A 19,557-nucleotide genomic window follows, 5' to 3' on the forward strand; every position below is an offset into this window, starting at 1 on the left:
ATCAGTTCTGTCACCCAGTCCAGAAATGTTGTTCTGAGTTTCCTCATCTGTAGTTTGGGTATATAAGACCTCTCAGGCCCTTCCAGCCATCCAGACGAAAAATCTAAGCACTTCTGTTGTTGGCTCTCACAAGAGAAGGCTCATGTCTGTGGCCACACTGGTTATTTGCCTATCTCAAGAACAGACCCCAAATGAATAGAGATGTAGCCGATTCACAAACAAATGAAATGTTTTAGGCCCAATGAACATTCTGTGTATTGTTCTAGGAGTAATTTTTCTGTGCTCTGGATTTGAACAGTTGGAATTTTTTTTATATGACCCCCTTTTGAAATGAAAGTTTGTTCTTGAGAGAAAATTTGCATTTCAGAGAAAAGATGAGACAATATATTTGGTAAATCTTCAAAGAAGTGAACTTTTCTGTATAATGCTTTATATTAAAGCTGACTGTTCAGGAGACTTTCTTAAAAACTGAGACTTCCCTGGCGGTTCAGTGGTTAGGGCTCTATGCTTCCAATGCATGAGGCTTGGGTTTGATCCCTTGTTGGGAGCTGAGATCCCACATGCGGGGTGCATGGCCAAAAAATTTTTTTAAAGAATAAAAACTAAAAAAAAAAAAAAAACCAAAAAAAAATTATAAAAGAATAAAAACTGGGAAAATTGGAGGTGTGGAGAAACGGGGAGAAAAACACGGAAATCCCACTTCTGCTTCCTGCTCTATCCAAGGCTCTGAGATGCAATATGACCAAATCAATGGACTGTGTGTGTAGAACACATCAGTGTGGCTTTAGAAATGAGTGATGCTGCTATATTTAAAATGGATAACTAACAAAGACCTACTGTATAGCACAAGGATCTCTGCTCGGTGTTACGTGGCAGCCTGGATAGGAGGGAGTTTGAAGGAGAATAGATACATGTATATGTACGGCTGAGTCCCTTCCCTCTTCACCTGAAACTATCACAACATTGTTAATTGGCTATACCCCAATACAAATTTAAAAGTTAAAAAAAAAGAAAAGAAACGAGTGATGGATTTAACTACCACAGTTGTTGAAGAAGGCTCAGTGGTCAAGGGCAAAAAAGCCTGTGGCAAGTTCAAGCAGTGAAACACAAGAGTTGTAGAGTATTTCTCAAACTCCTGTTTGTTTGCCACCAAAGCAACGAAAGCAAAAAGTCCTGGCACAAGAGGGCTTATGGGACTCCCATTTTGAAACTAATAAGATAGCATGATATGTTGACTGTCATCTTAACCCCCAAGTCTGTTAAGGACAGTGTTGAGAGAGCAGACCTTACTCAAGACAGGAGGCCTAACTGGTGTTTATTTAGTAATACTAAGAGATCGCTATCTTAGGCGAGTTTCTAGCCAGAGAGAGAAAATAGGTTCCAGGCTATGAGAAGGTTCTCAGTTTAAGTCTTATTTCTAAGAGAGAGGAGAAAAAGGTAGGATATTTGGTAGATTCTGTATCTGGTACTAAAAAAAACACAACAACAAAAGAACACAAAAGCAACACATTGGTTGAAATTCCTGCACCTGCCTAGAAGGCATGCTTGGGAGTCACACATTTCAGCTAGGGTACCAGCCCACGGTGAGTCAGACTCAAGGATTATGGTGGTGGCCCCCGCTGGTTCGCAAATGAGTGGCTTTTTTCGGTATAACGTTGAAGAAGAAAAAATAAGTGAATTTCCTATGAAAATGCAAATCTACTAAAAAGTTTTAAATTGCACAGTGTTTAAGTATAGATCACAACACTTTTCCGGAACCCCTAATGGAGTCACAATTTTTTTTTTTTTTTTTCAATGAGAAAGAGAACCCTTAAGACCTCATATTAGAAAATAATCTGGCCAGCACACTTCAACAGATAACAGAGGAGCATTTCAGGTAAGAACTGTTTAAAATAATGTGCAGTCAGGGCGGGCTTCGTGTATATGCAGCTTGTGTGGTCACACAGGACCCCGCATTTACAAGGTCCCGGCACTGTTCAATCAAGATGGCGATGGTGGTCGCCATCTTGAAATTCATTGTGGTTTTTGAACGAAAAGTCCTGCGTTTTCATTTTGCTCTGGACCCGGTGGCTCAGATGGTAAAATCCTCTGCTTGCAATGCTGGAAACCCGGGTTCAATCCCTGGGTCGGGAAGATCCCCTGGAGAAGGAAACGGCAACCCATTCCAGTATTCTTGCCTGGAAAATTCCATGGATGGCGGAACCTCGTAGGCTACAGTCCAAGGGGTAGCAAGAGTCGGACACGACTGAGTGGCTTCGCTTGTGCAGGGCTGAGGGAAACCAGCAATAGAGAGCATAGCACCAGAGGACTAAAAGCAGTGTGGAACCTTAAACAAACCCGTAAGTCAGAAAGGGCGAGAAAGAGAAATATCTGGAATACAGGGAAGGCTGTTGCTGAAGTCATGTAGGAGAGGGTTACACAACATTAGTGACTGTCTTCTGTAAGAACACAACACGGAAGAACACACCCATAGTCAACCGGCAACCTGCAAAGAGCACTTACCGCGGCTTCTCTCTGCCCCTGCCCTCTGACCTCCAGCATGTGCCTCCCATTGGCTGAACCCTACAGGAAGTCAGAGGCTCTGAAGCCTGTTGATGAAATCAGTAGAGGTCAGCCTTCCCCGGGCATAGGATATGCTGGGAAAAGGTAAGAGTGAGTTTTGAGAGTGCAGAGAAGAGGCAGCTCAGGACTTCTGTCTGAAATTTTCAGGATCATGGTTAAGAGTAAATAACATAGAAATGGAAAATTCAAACTGAGTTTCAGTAAATGACTTTGTGTTGATTTTTTTAAAGGATAGTCATTGGCTGTGCATCGTGAAGAGGGTCTTATGTACTTTCAAAGGAAAAATGAGGTAGTCGAAGAATTTTTTTAAACAATCAGATGTTTGAAAGAACCATCGTTAAATGAAGAGAGAAGCCTAAGGTTTCAAAATTTTTAGAAACATTCCAGGCCCCAAAGTCGAATTTTGTAGGTAACACCTCACCTTTACTTCTCTCACGCTTAAACCAACATCAAGACAGAAAGGTACCTTTGACAGGCACTGGATCCCAAGAATTGCAAGGACCATTAGGGTTCCAGAGGTTCTTTTCATACATGAATAGCTTGTACAAAGGGAGTTCATTATGATGATTTGTAACCATTCCGACTACTCAATTCCTCTGAACATTTTTAGACTATTCAGATCACTTTCAAAAAAGTGCATATCACTGATTAATTCTCATGCCACTCAGAGTTCTTAACTATTCAGATATGGGCTAAACTAAATTTATCCTTTATAATTTCCTTGAAAAACAAAGATTTTTGCTGCAAATGTGAATAAGACTGCGGGGACACACTTCATCTCTTTTTTAAAAATTGAGGTAAGAGTCACAGAACACAGAATTAAGCATTTTAAAGAACATAATTCAGTGACACTTAATGCATTCACAGAGTTGTATTATCATGACATCTATCTAGTTCCAAACATTTTTATCACCCCAAAGGGAAACACCATACACTAAGCAGTCACTCCCCATCCTTCCCTTCCTCTAGGGCCTTGCAACCATTTATCTGCCTTCTGTCTTTAGGTTTACCTATTTTGGATATTTTATATAAATGGAATAATACAAAACGTGACCTTTTCTGTCTGGCTGCTTTCACATAGCAATGTTTTCAAGGTGAATTCATGATGTAGCATGTATCAATACTTCATTCATTCTTTCTTATGGTTGGATAATATCCCCTTGAAGTGAAGTAAAGCCACTCAGTCGCGTCCAACTCTTTGCGACCCTGTGGACTGTAGCCTACCAGGCTCCTCTGTCCATGGGATTTTCCAGGCAAGAATACTCGAGTGGGTTGCCAATTCCTTCTCCAGGGGATCTCCCCGACCCAGGGATCGAACCCGGGTCTCCCGCATTGCAGGCAGACACTTTACCGTCTGAACCACTAGGGAAAATCAATATCCCCTTATGTAGGTATTAATATTTTTTAATCAGTTCATCAGTTGATGACATGTGAGTTGTTTCCAGCATTTGGCAATTGTAAACAATGCTGTTGTGAATGTGAGTGTATATGTATTTATTTGAACCCAGGTCTCCCGCATTGCAGACGGATTCTTTACCAGCTGAGCCACAAGGGAAGTCCAAGAATACGGAGTGGGTAGCCTATCCCTTCTCCAGGGGATCTTCCCAACCCAGGAATCAAACCGGGGTCTCTTGCGCTGCAGGCGGATTCTTTACCAACTGAGCTACCAGGGAAGCCCTACTTATTTGAACACCTATTTTCAGTTCTTTTGGGTATACACATAGGAGTGGAATTGCTGGATCATATGGTAATTCTGTTTAACTTTTTGAGGAACTATCAAATTGTTTACACAACCTTTTAAGGGAACTCTGAAACCCTTTTAGAAGCACGCATTTTACAACCACTAGATATCATACATACCTAGAGTAACTAAGCCCATTCTTGCCTATAAATTAAAACATGGTCCAGAAATTTTTCTATGTGGGAGATACTCCAGTTAGCAGTTGACTTCGGTTCTTATAATTTATTTAGGTTATTGGTTTATAAAGTAATACATGTTCATTACAGAATTTTTAAAAAACAATAGGATGCAAAAAGAAAACATCATTTGTAACCCACTGTGAACTCTTAACACACACTTTTTTTTTTTACAAAAATAGCTTCAGAGTGCTTATAAATAAATCCAGCCTGAAACAGAAAATGAAATTAAGTCCAAGAAGAAAAACAATACAGTAAACCTCTGAATGGTAACAATTTCACATCAGAAATCACCCCTATCTAGTTTTTTCAGTTCAACCTGTTGCTCTAATAACCTGAAGCATGATTGTATGGTTGTGTAGGATAATTCAATTCAGTTCAGTTGCTCAGTCGTGTCCGACTCTTTGCGATCCCATGGACTGCAGCACACCAGGCTTCCCTGTCCATCATCAACTCCCAGAGCTTGCTCAAACCCGTGTCTATCAAGGCAGTGATGCCATCCAACCATTTCATCCTCTGTCATCCCCTTCTCCTCCTGCCTTCAATCTTTCCCAGCATCGGGGTCTTTTCCAATGAGTCAGTTCTTCGCATCACGTGGCCAAAGTATTGGAGCTTCAGCTTCAGCATCAGTCCTTTCAATGAATATTCAGGACTGACTTCCTTTAGGATGGACTGGTTGGATATCCTTGCAGTCCAAGGGACTCTTAAGAGTCTTCTCCAACACAGCAATTCAAAAGCATCAATTCTTCAGCGCTCAGCTTTTTTTATAGTCTAACTCTCACATCCATATGTGACTACTGGAAAAACCATAGCTTTGACTAGATGGACCTTTGTTGGCAAAGTAATGTCTCTGATTTTTAATATGCTGTCTAGGTTGGTCATAGCTTTTCTTCCAAGGAGCAAGAATCTTTTAATTTCATGGCTGCAGTCACTATCTGCAGTGATTTTGGAGCCCAAGAAAATAAAGTCTCTCACTGTTTCCCCACCTATTTGCCATGAAGTGATGGGACTGGATGCCATGATCTTAGCTTTTTGAATGTTGAGTTTTAAACCAACAATAAATAGGGTAATTACCTAGTAAATTAACTCTGACTTTGAGTTCCTGAGCCTGCATATAGAAGGTGTGGTTTGGGTTTAGTTTTGGGTTTTTTCTTGCTATTGTTCTTTTAATCTATTTATTGACTTAATATTTATTTTTTCCTTCGGAATTGAGTTGAGAAGCACAGAATTTTGGCAAACTGTCTCTTTTAGATGAAGTCAGAGGTCCTATCTAGGAATAGACTTTTCTTTCTTTTTTTAAATCAACATCTAATAAGTATAATTGATATGTGTGTGTGTGTGTATTCTATGTGTAAACATCATCACAATCAAGATAAAGATGGTTCTATCCCCTTCACACTAAAAAATCCATTTAGAGTTCCACTCTCCCCTCACTATAACCCCTGGAAAGTACTGGTCTGTTCTCCAAGACTCCTTCACTTGGCCTTTTTCCTAAATGTCATAGAAATGGAATCAAACATATACAGTCTTTTGAAACTGGCTTTGACTCCACATAATGTCTTTAAGACTCATTCATATTACTACATGTAATAATAATAGTTCATTCCTTTTCGTTGCTCGGTAGTATTCATACTCTACTAGCAATAATATTTATTGCTAGATAGTCTCTTAATGCTAAAGAATATGAATATACTCACTTTATTCACCCATTGGAGGATTTTTGTGGTTGCCTTCACGATTTGGGGATGATTAGAATAAAGCAGATATAAACATCCATGTGCAGGTTTTAGGGTGGATATAAAATTCATTTCTCTAAGGTACATACTTAAGAGTGGGATCATACCATATCACATGATAAGTATGTGTTTCACAGGCAAATTGTATTCCTGAGAATCGTCTTATATTCCATATTTAGAGTTCCAGTTGCTCCACAGCCATCAGTAGATACTGCCAGGCGTTTGTCGCTACTGATGTTTTTTTCATCCTAAGAGCTATATAATAGGATCTCAGTGAAAAGTGAAAGTGAAAGTCGCTCAGTCATGTCCAACTCTTTGCAACCCCATGGACTATACAATCCATGGAGTTCTCCAGGCCAGAATACTGGAGTAAGCAGACTTTCCCTTCTCCAGGGTATCTTCCCAGCCCAGGGATCAAACCCAGGTCTCCTGTTTCACAGGCGGGTTCTTTACCAGCTGAGCCACAAGGGAAACCCAATAGTTTCTCAATAAGGTTTTAATTTGCATTTTCCTAATGGCTGATCATACTGACATCTTTTCATGTGCTTATTTCCTCTAAGGTGAAGTACATAGATATTTGTCTTTTGCCCTTTTTTTTTTTTTTGTCATCTAACAAACTACATATTTCACCTATTTATTTTACTTATTGTTTGTCTCTCCTATTGAAATGTAAATCCCATTAGGGTGGGGATTTTGGTCTCTGCTGTTTTTCCTTTAACAGTTATGATCTAAAATGCATGTGATTTACCCATCAACTGTAACAGTGCTTCATACATTGTAGTTTTCTAACTAATATCTTTTGAATAAATGAACATTTATTGAGGACTTACTATGCATCAGGGACCATTCTAAAAGCATGGTAATATTATTAGAATTTTTGGTTGTTGCCATTTAATTATTTCATCACTAATTTTACTTTTTCTTTACAAGTCTTTAATTATTCAACAAACACACTGAGTGGTTACTACCTGCCAGTTATTATGCTAGGGCTTGGAAATAAAGTGAAAGCTGCCCTCAGGAGATAGGTTAATACTGTAAAATAAGAAATGTACTGGGATAAAGATATGCACAAGAACCTGGCAAAGCACAGTGGAAGGAATATGGAATTTGTATTTAAGGCTCAAGGAAAGTTTTCTAGAAGAGCTGATCATTTAAATCAAACTGAAGTGAATAAAATGCTTACTTATACTTTTCCTGTAACATTAATATTAAACAGAATTTTAAACCTCAATTATTTTTGTTCCCACCTGCAGTAATGTAAATTATCCAGAATGCACTATATTTTAAAATGGCATTGAAAACAAACGAAAGGCATTGGTCATCATTTCCTATCAAGATAGGTATCTTTGGGGGCTTTCCTGGTGGTCCAGTGGTTAAGAATCTGCCTTGCAATGCAGGGGACACTGGTTTGATCCCTGTTCCAGGAAGATCCCATATGCTGTCGAGCAGCTAAGCCCATGTGGCTACTTCGTCTGTGCTCTAGAGCCCTCAAGCCACAACCACTGAAGCCCATGCGCCTAAAGCCCATGCTCCACAACAAGAGAAGCCACGACAACGGAAGCCGAACCACCGCAACTGGAGAGTAGCCCCAGCTCACCACAACTAGACAAAGCCGGCACACAGCAACGAAGATCCAGAACAACCAAAAATAGGTACATAAATGACAGGTATGGAGGAGGCTGGCAGGCTACAGTCCGTGCAGTAGCAAAGAGTCAGACATAACTTAGCAACTAAACAACAACTTTTGTTTTAAGGATTATAAGAATTAAACTGTGACAAGATGGTCTCCTCATTTTTAATTGGGTTGTTTGCTTTCCTACTATTGAGTTTTGAGAGTTTTTCTAGATACAAGTCCTTTGTTGGGTATGTGATTTGAAAATATGTTCCCTCACATCTATAGCTTTCCATTCTCTTGACGTCTTTCACAAAGCAAAAGGTTTTCATTTTAATAAAGTCCAGCTTGTCCATTTTTTTCTTTTCTGGGTTGTGCTTTTGATATCAAGTCTAAGAAAATTCCCTGATCCCAAGTCATGAACATTCTACTCTTATTTTCTTGTGAAAGTTTTACAGTTTTACATTTTACATCTATGATCTATTTTTCAATGAAGTGTGAGATTGAGGTCAAGATTTTTTTGTCTTTAGCTTCTCATGGCATACTTTTGCATATGGATGTTCAGTTATTCCAACATCATATATTGAATAGACTATCTTTTAACCATTGAATTGCTTTTTTACCTTTGTCAGTAATTGACATTTTCTGACTCAATTGTTTGATATAGACTGATCCATTGGTCTCTGCCTCTATCCCTCCACCAGCACCACTGTGTCTTGATTATTCTTCCATTATAGTAAGTTTTAAAATTGGGTAGACTGATTTCTCCCACTTGATCCTTCTTTTTCAAAATTGTGTTGGCTATTCTGCTCCCTTCCCCTTTCCAAATAAATGTAAGAACCATGCTTGTAATGTAATGCAAGACAAACCAAGCTTGTCTATATCTGTAGAAATCTTACTTTTGATTAGACTTCTGATTGGAATTGTATTAAATCTATTGATTTCTTTGGAGAAAATTGGCATGGTCAACTAAATTGGATCTTCCAATCCATAAATACAGTATGTTTCTCCATTTATTCATATCCTTTGATATCTTTCTTTAGTGTTTATAGTTGTCAGCATGCAGATCCTGCACAAGTTTTGTTAAATTTATACTTAAGTATTTCTCTTTTAAAATTTTTAAATGAAAAAACAAAAACAAAAAAAAATTTTTTAATGAAGTATATTTAAAATTTTGATTTCTGAATTAAGTATATAGAATTTGTGAGTTAACTTTATCTTTTATAGTTGTGCTAACTTCAGTTTTTAAAAATATTTATTTTTATTTATTTATTTGGCTGTGCAGGGTCCTTTGTGGCATGTGGGATCTAGTTCCCCCACCAGGGATCAAACCAAGGGCCCCAGCATTGAGAGCTCAGAGTCTTAGCCACTGGACCACCAGGGGAGTCCGTTCATTTGTTAATCTAAGAGTTTTTGGTAAATTACTTGGGATTTTCTATGTAGAAAATCATGTCATCTACAAATAGACAATATTCTTTCTTTTATTTTTTTCTGTATTCAAAATGTGTTTATTGGGATGGTTTCCCATTCATCCTGATACAGGGTACTTTAAGTGCTGCTTCCATCTGCAGAAGCATCCTTGTGTAAGCCTTGCTTTTCCTCCTATAGGCTGGCAGAGGACAATAGAGCAGCCAAACTATGATTTGTGCATGACTAAAGATGGTGGTCGCAAAGAGTCGGACACGACTGAGCAACTGAACTGAACTGAACTGAAAGATGGTGGTGATTTTATAGCATGCTGGGCATTTCACATCCATGAAATGTGAAGCTCTGCACCAGGTGCTTCTTCTTGTGTTTCCTCTTCTTCACTTCTGGAGAGGGATGAAGGAGATCCTTTGTGAAAGACATGTTCTCATGGGGAGGTCGTCACTGCCAAAAAGGCTGTCTTTTCTTTCATATGCTTTTGTATGCCTTTTATTGCTACTTTCTTTCTCTGACTTACTGCCCTGACTAGGACTTCCTGTGTTATATTGTATAGGAGTGATGAGAGGACATCTTTGCTTTGTTCCTGATATTCGGGGAAAGCATTCAGTATTTCACCATTAAACATTACATTAACTGTAGGTATTTTGTAGATGGCCTTTATCAAATTAAGGAAATTTCCTTCTATTTCTATATCACTGAGAGTTTCTATCATGAATGGATGCTGGATGACTTCAAATGCCTTTTCTGCATTGTTGGATATACTCATGTCATTTTTCCTCTTTAGTTTTTTAATATGGTGAATTACACTGATTGATTTTTGTATTTGGAGCCAGTCATGCATGTCTAGGATAAATCCCACTTGGTCGTGGAGTACTAGTCTTTTTATATATTGCTAGATTTGATTTTCGAGTTGTTTTTTGTTGTTGTTGCTGTTTCAAGATTTTTGTGTACTGTTCATGAGGGATAGTGGTCTATAATTTTCCCTCCTTGTACTGTCTTTAGTTTTTTTGGTATCAAGGCAATTCTAACCTCATAAAATGGGTTGGGAAGGGTTCCTTTCCCTTTCCTTCTGTTTGCTGGAAGAGATTGTATAGAAACAGTGCTATTTGTTTTTTAAAAGTTTGATAGAATTTACCAGTGAAGCCATTGGGCCTGGAAGTTTGTTTGTTTTTAAGGTTTTTACCTGTGGATTCCATTTCTTTAATACATATGTTACCTATTTCTTCTTTGGGTGAGTTTTGGAATTTTGTGGCTTTTAAGGAATTGGTCCATTTCATCTAAGTTATTGAATTTATGTGCATAGGGTTGTTTAGAGTACTTTTTAAAAAATATCTCTGAGGTCTCTAATGACATCGGTAATTTGCATCTTCTCTATTTTTTAATTGTTATTAATAGTATTTTTATTTCATTGATCTTTTCAAAGAAACAGCTTTTGATTTTACTGATTTTCTTTATCATTTTTCAGTTTTAAGTGGCTTTTTTTCTCTTTATTATTTTCTTCCTTCCACCTTGATCTGGCTTATTTTGCTTTTCCTGGTTTCTTAAGATGGATGCTTAGTCTGTTGATTTAAGACCTTTCTTCTTTTCTAATATAAGCTAATTTATAATGCTATAAATTTCCCTTTAAGAACTGATTTAACTTCATCCCACAAAATTTTATGTGTTGTGCTTCATTTTTGTTAAAAAATATTTTATAAGATGCATGCATCCCAATGTTCATTGCAGCATTATTTACAATAGTCAAGACACAGAAATACCTAGATAACCATTGACAGATTAATGAATAAAGAAGATGTGGAATACTCAGTCATAAGAAAGAATGAAATAATGTCATTTGCAGCAACAAGGATGAACCTAGAGATTATCATAATAAGTGAACTAAGTAAGGCAGAGAAAGACAAATATCATATGGTATTGCTTATATGTGGCATCTTAACAAAAAAAGATGGAAATAAACATATTTATAAAACAGAAAGAGACTCACAGACATAGAAAACAAATTTATGGCTACCAAAAGAAAAGGGAGGAGGGATGAATTAGGAGGTTGACATTAACATATATACACTACTATACATAAAATAGATAACCAACAAGGACCTACTCAATAACACAGGGAACTATATTCAGTATCTTGTAATAACCTATAAGGGAAAAGAATCTGAAAAAGAATATAGTTGCTACCTCCCCGAGTCGCCTTCCATTAGACTGCTATTACCTCAACTTCTCCTTCAGGAAACAGCAAACCTTCCTTTAATTTTGTGACTAAAGAGTTAATATTTGGCCCATTAGGAAACCTACCAGACTGAGCTCTAGTGCTGTGATTGAAGACTGTTCTGATTGGTAAAGGCTAGTGCCTACCGGTCATTAAATATTTGAAACATCATTTGTGCCAGTACCTTATGTTTGTATAGCATTTTTAAGCTTATGAAAAATATTTACATATATTATCTTAGTTAAGTTTCATGCCAACTGCGAGCCATCAGTAGGAGTTATTATAGACATCATAAAATATTTTAATTATAAAATTAACACATATGAGTGTGGAAAACAAATTATTATTTGGGGACTAGCTCGGAAAAATGATCACTTACTTACCCAAGATCACGTGGTTGTAGGAGTTGGGGTCTAAGCTCCTAGAAGCTTCGAGAACAGTCATATCCTACGTGCTCCGGTTGAGGGAAGACGATTTCACTCAGCACTAGATAGGCAATTCCAGCACCAAAGGCAATTCCAGGAAGAAGGCACCAAGCTTGTACTGAGGGAGAAATGGGGTGTGGTTCACAGAGAGGAAGAGCAGGGATATTTTACTAAGGAACAGTGTGAAATGTGGCCCAAAATGTAGTAAAAGATCCTATTTCCCTGATCATTTCAGGACACCCACTCTGAAGGAGTTGGAACTGAAATTCTCCAATGCAGATTCACAAAGAGCACCCAAGGCAAAGCCTACTTAGCTTGCTCAATTTTGGAGTGCTGTTGAAGGTGGCAGGAAACCCATTCTGAAGCTGCTGAAGCCGAATTACATTTATTGGGTCATTTTTTCTCCGTCACACTTGGGTCCCTCCAGATCAAGCTGTTGATGAGAAAGCAAGTGAAGAAGTCTGAAATATTATTCACAGCTCCTCAACGGCTGTTACCAAATTCACAGAGGCTTATCCCAGGAGAGAATGGTGCTCTAGACCACCATAGTCCTAAAGTTCTTTGCATGTTTGTGTTCTGTCTGCAATAGCAATGGGAACAATTTCCTCATATCACACTCCTTAGATCATTTAACAGCAGCATTGGGCCATTCCTTAAGATGGCGCTGGGTGGCAAGATGGCAGTGCCAGTGTCCAAGAGGTCTCTGATGGCGTCCTCAAGGCTGAACTGAACAAGCCTCTCACTTGGGTACTGGCAAAAGATGACGCCTCCATTGAAGTCCGCCTTCAACCAACCAGGACAGAAATCATTACCTTGGTCCCCTGGACACAGAATGTGATTGGTGAGAAGGGCCTGCGGATTCAGGAATTAACTGCTGTGCTTCAGAAGAGATTTCGCTTTCCTGAGGGCGATGTAGAACTTTACGGAGGAAGGCAGACGGGAGAGTTCAGTGAGTCATTGCCCGGCGGAGTCTGCAGCACACACTTCTAGGAGGACTTGTTGGGGTCTGCTGTGGGTCATCATGGACAGTGGGGAAAAGGCTGCTAGGTTGTAGTGCCTGGGAAACTCTGGGGACAGAGGGTCAAACCCATGAAGTCACAGATGGCCTGATGATCCACAGTGGAGACCCTGTTAACTCCTATGCAGACACCACCTGGCGCCATATACTGCTAAGACAGGGTGTGCTGGGCATCAAAGTGAAGATCATGCTGCCTTGAGACCCAAGTGGTAAGAGGGACCCTTAAGAAGCCCCTGCCTGACTGCTGAGCATTGTGGAACCTATAGATGAGACACTGTCCACCATTACCATCCCCACCCCAAAGAAAAGGGAGGGAAGCCATGGATTCCTACTGTCCCCACAAGTACCCACAGCATAACATGGTCATAACATGGTCTCTTTGGCAGCTGGATCTGGAGTCTGGATGTTGCTCTATAATAAAATCTTTTTTCTTTTTTTAAAAGTAAGGTTGGGGAATTCCCTGTCTGCCCAGTGGTTAGGACTCCATGCTTTCACTGCCCAGGGGCAGATTCAGTCCCCGGTGCAGGAACTAAGACCCCACAAGCTACATAGTGTGGGGAAAAAAAAAAAGTAGAGTTGCCTCCAGGTTTCATGGAGCCTGAATCTTATATTATACAATACAATTTGGGACCTCTTAAGAAAAGAAAACACAATTACAAACAGAAATTTAGCTATAGAACTTTGGAAAGAACTCTACAAGTGAAGATCTAGGAGTTTTAACTTTATTAGCATCCCAGTGCTTAGCAGATCTTATAAAAAGAGGGGAGATTATTCAATTAAATAGCATAGGAGTATTTTTCACCTCTGCTTAACAGTAATTTTTAAAATTTGCTAAAAGAAAGGGAAACTACCCAAGGAATAGCATAGGAGGTTTTATTGTTTTGTTTGTCTTATGGACCTGTGCTTCCAGGCTGATTTTCTTTTCTTTTCAGTACTTTTTAAACAGTTTTATTTAGATAAAATTGACATAAACTCGTATTTGAAATATACAATCTAAGTTTTGTAAAAGATCAGTATAATCAAGATAGTGAATATATTCATCACCCTCAAGAGTTTCCTCATGTACCTCCTCCGTCCAGGCCCTCCTTGCACCCCAGCACCTATTTTTTCATATATTTTAATCTGCTTTTGTGGTTGTTGAAGGCAGAAGGATAAATTTGGATCCTGTTGTTTTATCTTGGCCAAAAGTAGATGCCTTCAGGCTTTTTTGTTTGGTTTGTTTTTACTTTTTGTTTGTGTGTGTGTGCTCAGTTGTGTCCGACTCTGTGCAACCCCTTGGATGGTAGCTCACTAGGCTCCAATGTCCATGGGATTTCCTAGGCAAGAATACTGGAGTGGGTTGCAGTTTCCCACTCCCAGGGGATCTTTCCCACCCAGGGATCAAACCTGCGTCTCCTGTGCCTCCTATATTGTCAGGTGGCCTCTTTACCACTGTACCACCCGGGAAGACTTTATTTTTATTGGAGTATGATTGTTTTACAATGTTGGGTTAGTTTATCTTGTACAACGGAGTGATATTTGTGTCATGATATATATATGAAATCCATACATCCCTTCTCTCTTGGACCTTCTCCCCACTCCCATGCTCTAGGTCATCACAGAGCACCGAAGTGAGTTCCCTGTACTACACAGCAGACTCCCAGTAGCTATCTATTTGCCCCCCAGTTGCCACTGCAGCACTGTTTACAATAGCCAGGACACAGAAACAACCCACATGTCCAACAACTGATGAGCGGATAAAGTAGATGTGGTACAGGCTTTTTTAACACAGAGAAAAATATAAACAACCCAAATATAAAGGAGTGAAGAGACACAGAGAAACTAGAAGAACAACAATCCACGAAGAACTCCTCAATCTTAATTAAGAGCAAAAGGGGAGGAGAACACACCCAGGAAGAGATGTGTCCAGTCCATGTGGGTCTTTCTTTACAAACTCACAAATGCACTTTAGGGATGTAGTCATCAACGCAGAAATCATGTAAAAGAAGAAAAAGACATTTTCTCCCCTACCTGACTTGTCATAAACCCACAATGAAATTAATTTGGTTTCAATTTTTGTGTCTTGGGTATGAGCCACTATCATGTGGCTGAATGTGTACTCATGCCAGAGTGCAGTTTCTGTATGAATTCAGTATGTGTTCAATTCTTCATAGTGTTCCCTGAGCACCTGTACATACCCTGGGGATTTGCAAAGACCCTTGACTCCTTCCTTGCCCTCTGCGTAGGCTCTGGCCCGTGTATCATTCAAGGCTGGGCCCAAATGCTCCTTCTAGCTTCACTCAACCTAGTCATTTTTTCCTTCCAAAGTACTTGCCAACTGTACTTTTAGTTCTCAGTGAACACTGTTTCCTGAATACCTTGTCTTATTATGAAATGTTTTTCCAATGTATGTATGAACAAGATCATAAATCTCTCGAAGGCAAGTCTATATCCGTATTACTTCTTAGCAGCTCCGCCCACATCACAGAGCCTAACACAATTTGATATATATTTATTTTACTTTAATATCCTTATTATGTAATTAATACTTGATGGAAATGTTCATTATGGAAATGTTAGATGATGCAGACAAGCAAAAAGATTAAAAAATTAACCATAATTCTAATATTGGAGAGTAACTACTACTGATATTTTGTATAAGGTGTATACCAAATAGGATGTATAGAGGAGCTAAAGTTTTAATGGAATCAATTGAAATATACACAGCCACAAGTAAGATGGGGTTATAAGGATGCAGTGACATTTCTTGAGAAGCCAGGAAGATGATGTGTCACTTGTGACCCAGGGCTGGTAGCATAACTGTGCCTTTAGAGACTTGGTCGAGCATCCAGAAAATACTTCTCCCATCACTTCTTGGAATTCTTATAGCTAGAATAAAGTCCTCTTGCGACAGTATTCAAACAATGTCAGGAGACATGAGGTCCCCGAACACGCAACATCATCTGGGAACTTGCTAGAAATGCAAATTCTCAAGGTCCATCCTAGACCAATTGAATCAGAAACCCCGGGGGTGGGCCCAGCAGTGTGTGTTTTAACAAGCCTTCCAGGTGATTCTGATGCACAATAAAGTCAGAGAACCACAATCTAAGATAGTGGGGGGGTGGTGGTGGTGGTGGTGTATCTTGTTCATTATTGAGTTCTCTGTCTCAGAAGGTTGGAAAGAATTTGCTAAGTCAAGAATACAAACACCCCTAGAGATGCATAACTTTTAAACATTATTTTTATTATGGTATATTTCTCATCAAAATATGTAAAAGATATAATGAGTACCCAGTATATCCAGCACTATCTATAGCAAATTAAATCTTAACAGTTGGCCACATTTCCTTCAGATATTTTTTTGAAGAACAAAAGCATTGCAGATTCAACTGAAAGCTTTCTGCATGTCCTCTTTCCAATCTCATTCTTCTTTCTCCTTCTTCAGAAATAACCAAGATCATGAATCATTAATCATTCTTGTACATGTTTTTTTTTTCTTGTATATGTTTTATGCTTTAACTGCATATTCATGTATCTGTAAACAATATATGGCACTATTTTGCAGGTTTTTAAAGTATTTAAATGGTGTCACACTCTACATACCCTGCAATTAGCTTTTCTGAATTGTTTTTAAGATTTATCACTGTGCAGACCCAAAGCTGTGATTCATCATTGTAATTGCTATATAATATTCCCTTCTATGAATACATGATGATATATGAATCTGATCTTCTATTAATGACATTTAAATGTCTCCAGTTGATTTAGTTTTTCACTATTAAAAGTAATGCTGCTACAAACATATATATCTTCTGGTGCAATCAAATTGTGTTTCTCTAAGGTACAGACCAAAGAATCAATTTCGTGGGATGTAGGAATCAGAGCATTTCCAATCTTAATAAATAAAATCAAATTGCTCCCCAAAGTGGCTATACCAATTTCGATACCCTTTTCCAACATTTGAAATTGTTGAAATTTTAGATTTTTGCCAACCTGATGAGTATGAAATAGTACTTCATTTTTATTATAAATTTCTCACTACCTTAATTTCTAGCAAGGTTCAGTACCTTTTCATATTCTCATAAGCCATTTGGATTTGAGAGACATACAATTAACACATATTTACATGAAAGATATAAATCCCTAACATCATCTGTACTTTTTTAAAAAATTAATTATTTTTGGCTGCACTGGGTCTTAGTTGCTTCTTGCAGGCTTTCTCTAGTTGTGGCGAGCAGGGGCTATTCTTTGTTGCAGTGCACAGGCTTCTCTTTGCAGTGAGTTCTCTTATTGCAGAGGACGAGCTCTAGGGCCCACGGTCTTCAGTGGTTGCAGCACGTGAGCTCAGTAATTGTGGCACTTGGGCTTAGTTGCCCGGTGGCATGTAGGATCTTCCCAGACTAGGTAGGGATCAAACCCATGTCCCCTACCTTGGTAAACAGATTCTTAACGACAAGGGAAGTCCTCATCTATACTTCTGAAAGAGTATACTATACTTGCTTGAAAGGGAAGAGAAAGTGGAAAATCCCTGCCAGATGGGAGAAGATGGAGTGAGAAGGTAGAGGTATCATTTGCCATCCTCAAGGTCCTTTCCAGGGCTAGTCCTGGCTAATTGTCACATCAGCTGTGTTTCCTTCCCCCTAGAGCTGGAGTCCCTAGGAGAGGCTGAGGGAAAGTGGATTTATAATTATCCTCTTCATCAAGGAAGGACTTTTCTGGTCCTGAGTTTTTTCAGCCTTCTTGGATTCAAGACTAGTTAACCGAGTGATTGTCAATGAGAGAAGAAAATCCCTAGTCAGGTGTGTTGTGGAAATCTGGGGGGATTTTTTATTTTCACAATGATTAGGGGACTGGTATTACTGGCATTAGTAGATTAGGACCAGGGGTGCTATACCTCCTTCCACATATGACACAGTCCCACCCAACAAACAATTTCCATGGACACTCCAAACCACTTTCAAAAGCCCATTTATATGGGTGGAAACCCTGTTCAAAATGATCAAACCTAGCACCTAACTCTGTTTTCCACATAATCACAAAGTGTACTATCATGGGTTTACACTGATTTTTCCAGGAATGTAGACTACAGTTTAAACTGAGAGAAGATTCTAACTTTGTTTTATTCAGCATCTGACAACTTTATTATGTTTTGTATTATAGTTAAGCCTACGCATTTTATATAGCTTTATGATAAACAGCTCTTCTTTTCTTTCTCCTTTATATGTGGGCATTATAATTATTTAAAACTTCTCAGTGTAGAATGATCATATTACCTATGAATTTCATTTTAGTATTGAAAAAGGACCTTCTGAAATGTTCATTGAGAACCAGTGAACCAATAGTTCCTTGATAAGGAAAGTTAGGCTAAGAGAGTAAAAAAATATCCTAACTTACCCCAAGATGCCACGGTTGGTAACTGAGAGAACTACAAGACCCCTGTAGGATGATGAATCTAAAATACTTCCAAAACCAGTGGAAAAAAAAAAAACATTGGTCCAAATCTTTAAATGGGAAATTCTATCAGAGAGGATCTTATAACTAAAAAGGAAGCATATAGTGAGGTCTATCCCAGAGTAGACTTAAGGAAAATAATTTCAGAGGATCACCTTATAAGTAGGTCTTAAAAGAACAATCTTGTGCCACTAGGACCTCTGCAGGGGTTTGTTTAGCTGTGCCCTAGCTGAGGGGGCAAATGGAGGTGAATTCCAGCCAGCATTCTTCTCACCAAGCTGTGTGCCTGCGTGAAGGGTCTACTTTTGATTTGTCTATTTATGACCATGACTCAGGGCATGCGGGACCTTAGATCCCCGATCAGAGATCCATCCCATGCCCGCTACATTGGAAGGGCTGAGTGTTAACCACTGGGCCACCAGGGAAGTCCCAACGGTATACCTTTTAAAAATTTGCACAAAGGAGATTATTCACACAGTTCCGTGTGCAACCACCACCATCTCTGCTGGTTCACACTATAAAAATCAGCTAGGTTTCCTCCTTAGATCTAAACTATCATCGCTAGCAATATATTCTTCATAACAATATTCCACTGATCTAGAACAAAAGCAATTTAAAAGCCTCGGGCTGTTTGTTATAATGGAATTTTCCTGATGTGAAAAAGTAAGCATTACTGTTGTATTATTAATGGAGTTTTATTCTCTTTTCCACCAAGTTGACAGTTTTAGGATCATGTTGGTACGATTTACTCTACTAAATGATTGGAATACTTCTGTGTCACATTTCTATCTTCCTTTTCTAAATTGGAAATATTTGTATTCTTGCTGCAAAGTCCAACATTTAATGAGATTTGAAGTTGTTTGCTTTGCGTTGAATGGGATTAACCCCCTGCCAGAGCCTACTCTCAAGTCTTTGTGTTGGGGAGGCCTTGGTTATGCGGGCAAATGGATGGTTATTCTCAGCAATAAAAATGAGCAAATAACATGAAAGCGCCCATACCTCAAAAAGCAGAAGAGTGACCTCTGATTGACCTTGAGGTCTGTGCGCTGAAGAGAAAAGTTCCTTAACAGACAAAACAAGCTTCGAGCCAGAGAGAAAGAAGAAGATTGCTTACTTTCTGATTACTTTTGTTTAAACCATCCTCCTTCTAGTTTATAATCCTTTATGGGAGCATATTAAGAAGAGGCGGTTTAAGGTCTGTTTGGAGTAGAGGAGAATCG

The 19,557-nt window shown here is 38.8% G+C and overlaps 1 pseudogene; it reads left to right on the plus strand.

Annotated features, from left to right (window-relative positions):
- Positions 1 to 1,985: 1,985 nt before the first annotated feature.
- LOC122697718 lies at positions 1,986 to 13,133 on the plus strand (annotated as a pseudogene).
- The last annotated feature ends 6,424 nt before the right edge of the window (positions 13,134 to 19,557 follow it).

The sequence above is a fragment of the Cervus elaphus genome, chromosome 7 (assembly GCF_910594005.1).
Source record: "Cervus elaphus chromosome 7, mCerEla1.1, whole genome shotgun sequence".
NCBI classification, from domain to species: Eukaryota; Metazoa; Chordata; class Mammalia; order Artiodactyla; family Cervidae; genus Cervus; species Cervus elaphus.